The 4,441-nt window shown below is 42.5% G+C and overlaps 1 long non-coding RNA gene across 1 annotated transcript; it reads right to left on the bottom strand.

Moving 5' to 3' along the window:
• Positions 1–2,502: 2,502 nt before the first annotated feature.
• Positions 2,503–4,184, bottom strand: LOC133375633 (uncharacterized). The gene is made up of 2 exons (XR_009760268.1): positions 3,896–4,184; positions 2,503–2,689 (listed from the first exon to the last, which is right to left on the bottom strand). It is a non-coding gene; the product is annotated as an uncharacterized LOC133375633 (long non-coding RNA).
• Positions 4,185–4,441: the final 257 nt, after the last annotated feature.

The following is a 4,441-nucleotide window of genomic DNA, read 5'->3' as shown; positions in this document are numbered from 1 at the left end:
AACATATCAGGGGCTGAGGGGCAGATTCAATACCCTTCATGGAATAAGTCTCTTTCTTTAAATGATTTTTTTCCCAGGCTCTCTTCCGCATATCAGCCAAATTAGGCTTTACAGAAAAATAATAGAACAATTGGGTTTCTAATTCTCCGGGTTTCCAGTAATAAAGATTACTAATGCTTCATTTAGGGGGCATCGAGTAGCTCTTTTTAACTTTTCCCCCCACGCATAACCCAGACAATCCATTTAATTGGAAGAGTCCAGGTTCCTTCATAATTTTATTAGGGTTTGGCCTTCTTCCAGAGTGTCTTAATCAACGTGCTCATTATTTGTGCTAGCTGTTAAGGGTAAACCAAAAAAGAAAGCGCGTCTGATGTCACTGGATACCCAAAGCGGAGGCATTTTCAGTTTGGCAATATGAAGTCATTTATGTCTCAGACTCATTTGGAACAACCGCTACGCTTTGCTCCAGGTTAAAGTTGAGTTAATTTAGACAACCGAGCTGCCACATCTTCAGTGAAAAACACTGGGAATTAGGCACCAAGGGAACTCTGCTTTTCTTGTTCAAAGTGTATCACACTGAATATGGCGAATTTTTATCTGTTAAATGTGTGCTGTGAAAAGGAAGGGAGACAGAACCCCTCCATTAACCCCTGCACGTACAAAGTTATAACTGTGATCCTAATCACCACTGATTAGCACCAATGCAGACACATTGCTGCCCATTATGTTGGGTTGATAGGGAGCTGAGCAAAGCACTGAGAATAGGCAGAGGGGAAGCCACTATTCTCATGATGCTTTTGCAAAGCAATAACATTGTTGGGATTACAATTGGGCCACAGCACAGTTCTGGGTTCAGATCTCTGGCCCTGGGGTTCCTGCACTCACTGGCTTTTTTGTGCCCTCATCACTTGTCCACCCATTGTGTCAGGTCCTACCACAGTCCTCAAAGTACCTGCAATTTGCTGTGTCACCTGATCTGCCATTTTGACTCCACTACGCATTTGTGTTTAAAAAAAGTGTTGTGGGAATCGCACATGGCAGCAGTAGAGGCTGATCTTTAAGGGCACTTCAGTGGGGCACTGCCCTACCATCCTCAGTCTGCCCTCAGCCAGCCCTGTCTTCTTGCTTGCAACCAGTCCAGAGGATGACGCTGGCTGCCAGCTTCCTCCTTCTTAGTCTTGGTCCTGCCCTTGCAGAACTCAGCAGGGGAGAGGATGGAGAGAAAATTAGAACTAGTTGGGTCTTTCTGTCTTTGGCAATCACATCTAAGATCAATTCTGAAATAACTGCACGGCTTGCCTGTTGTCTTCTGGGCTTGATCTGAGATGTTAATATTTAATACCCTAAATGACCTAGGCCCCAAATATCTGAAATAATGTCTCCTCCCATCCCAACCTCCCTGAGTTTTAAGATCTACAGCTGGTGATCCTCACGCCTAATGAGATGGGTGAGGTTGGGGACTTTTGGTGGATTTTCCTTTGTGGTGGCCCCTTGCCTTTGGCACAACCTCTCCTCTGGTGTGCGTCTCAGCATGGCATTGATGTCATTTTGTTGGCAGGTGAAGATGCACCTCTTTGTCCAGGCTTTTGTGGAGAGGGGGTGTATTGGGCATTTGGATTTCTGTCACTGCAAGTGGTTTGATTTGTTCCTGAATTTGATTTATACTGTTTTAAGCTTTTGTTTTAAAAAATACTTTTAATAAGTAAGAACATTAACTTTCCTCTTTCTTTCTTGTTGAAAGAGCAACATAAACTTTCCTCTTTCAACAAGCCTTATAAGTTGAGACCTATCCCAGTCTGCATCTGTGTCAGAATTGTTTATTATGTTTTTTAATGTTTTTAACCCTTTTTAAGGTTGGTTTTTTAATTGTTTTTAATGCTGTTTTGTATTAATGTATTTTAAGATCTGTTTTTATGAAGTTTTAAAGTTTTTTGGTGCTTTGTTTGCGGCTCCGGGCTCCTGCTGGGAGGAAGGGCGGGATACAAATTAAATAAATAAATAAAGGACCGCCTGCAGAAGACTAAAGGTCCGTTTAGTCCATCATCCTGTTCTCACAGTGGTGAATCAGATGCCCATGGGAAGCCCATAAGCAGAACCTGAGTGCAACAACATTTTTCCCATTTGTGATTCCCAGCAACTGGCATTCAGAGGCATACTGCCTCCACCGGTGGAGGTAGAACATAGACATCCTAGCTATTAGCCGTTGATAGCCTTCTCCTCCATGGATTTGTCTAATGGGAAGGAGTAGGGAGCTAGTCCTCCTCTCTTCACCCATAGCTTACTTCATCCCCCAGTATGAACTAGCAATAGAGTTTCATTCAACTTGATGTGACCTGAATTTCTCAAAAGAATCCTGCTCTCACACTGGCCATCTCACAGTAGTCTATGGGCAGCCTGAGTGCAACAGAACTCTCACCGCCATTGATTCCAATTCCAGCTACTAGTATTCAGAGGCATTGTGTCCTGGTCCCAACCGAAGAAGCAAAGTCAGGACTCAAAGGCTGGGGTTTTAATGAGTTTTATTCCAGAAGTCAGCAGCAGGCACTCTTGGCATGATTCAGGATACAGAACGGAAGCAGACTAGACGTATCTCAAAAGCAGGCTAGTCATCTCTCATAAACAGGCTAGGCATCTCTCAGGATACAGAGCAGGCAACAGCAGACTACATTTCTCAGGATACAAACTAAGTCTGCGAAGGCAATGGCAGACTGTTGTTGCAACACCTTAATCTCGTCCATCCATCCTAAATAAAAGAAAGGTGGGAAGGCACTTTTCTGGCACTAGTTACTCTTGCATTTTCTAGCTTGTGCTGCAAGACACAGGCTTCATATAGAAGCAGAGAGTATTTTTAAAAAATCTCTAAGCATCTTTTGGCTTTTCTCCAAGACCTTGGAGAAATCTTCAGCTCTCCCTCTGAGAGAGAATCTTCCTTCTCACAGACTGTTTGCTCATCAGCTAACTGTGGGCTGGGTGCCCATGAGAGAACCTCATCAGTTGTCAGAGACAGGGGTGGGGGTGATGGGCTACATTACATCTTTTCGGCGCCAAGACTTTCCTCTTCTCCCAGGCATTTTAGCATGTGTTTTTAAATTGTTTTTTTTAATTTTTAATTGTGTTGTTAAATTGTTTTGTGTGTTTTAAAATCTGTATATTTGTTTTTATTGTTTTTAATTGCTGTAAACCGCCCAGAGAGCTTTGGCTATGGGGCGGTATATAAATATAATAAATAAATTAATTAATTAACCTCACTAAATGCAGAGTTGCCTGCGGCTTCTGGAAATGTCTCTCCAGACTCAGAGCTACCAGGGATCTCTGGAAACATTTCTCACATGTTTTCCCCGACCCTCTCCATGACATCTGTAACCTACTCTTCATTCTCCCAATCTTACCAAAGTTTCTTGGGGCCCATGACACATACAGCCTCCAACAATGGAAATAGAACATAGCCATTCTAGACATTGGCTGGTAGCCATTAATAGCCCTATCCTCCATGAACTGGTGTAATGTTGTTTTAGTTGGTGGCCGTCACCACCTCTCGTGGGAGCAAATTCCATAGTTTAACTATGTGTGTGTGAAGAAGTGCTTTCTGTTTTCTGTTCTGAATCTTCCAACATTCTGCTTCTTTGCATGGCCTGAAGTTCTAGTACTTTAAGAGAGGTAGAAAACATTTCCATACCCATTTTCTCCACATCATGCATCATTTTATACATTAGAATTTTTATATTAGATAGATAAGGTATGGGACCCTGCCAAAACGCAACCCTTATTAAAAATGATCTTCTTCCTTATCTTCCAATGTGGGTTTTGCTTTCCCTGGCCAGATCCTACAAGATGGGGGGGGGCAGGGTTTGAACAAAATATCAAGTAAATCAATAAGCATTTCCAGATAGCTTACGTGATAATGGAAGAATAGGCTTGATTAAATTTACGCAGCCACCATCTCTACACCATTTCCAGTGCAACTCAGCTCACTACCTCTTGATTCTGTTGATCCGTGTAAAATGAGAGGATGCCTGCCAGAACCATAGAGGGCATTGAAAGAAAGCAACCCAGTTTCAAAGCAATTTGGCATGGTGATTACGCCATTTGTGCTGTCGTCCTCGTGGTTTCTCCTGTTTGCATTCCTCTCACTTTCGTTTGCAGAAAACAAATTTTCCAAATGATGTTAATTAGAGTTTTCCTTAATAACAAATGTGCAAAATCAGCCAACACACAAATCGGAGGTCGTGAACTCTATTCTTCACGTGCTGGAAATAATGGCAACTGATAAACAGCATTCAAATGGAAATACGTGCAATTCCAGGCCTTAATTGGCTGAATATATCTAACAAGGGAATGGGGCTTCTTATGCAATCAAGATGTCTTCTTGCTTGGCTTCAATGCAGAATTTCTAACAGATGTCCTTAAGGGGTGGGCAATGGGAGGGGGAGTGAAATTAAAA

Source organism: Rhineura floridana, chromosome 1 (assembly GCF_030035675.1).
Source record: "Rhineura floridana isolate rRhiFlo1 chromosome 1, rRhiFlo1.hap2, whole genome shotgun sequence".
Classification (NCBI taxonomy): Eukaryota; Metazoa; Chordata; class Lepidosauria; order Squamata; family Rhineuridae; genus Rhineura; species Rhineura floridana.
This window is presented reverse-complemented; position numbering and strand designations above follow the sequence as displayed.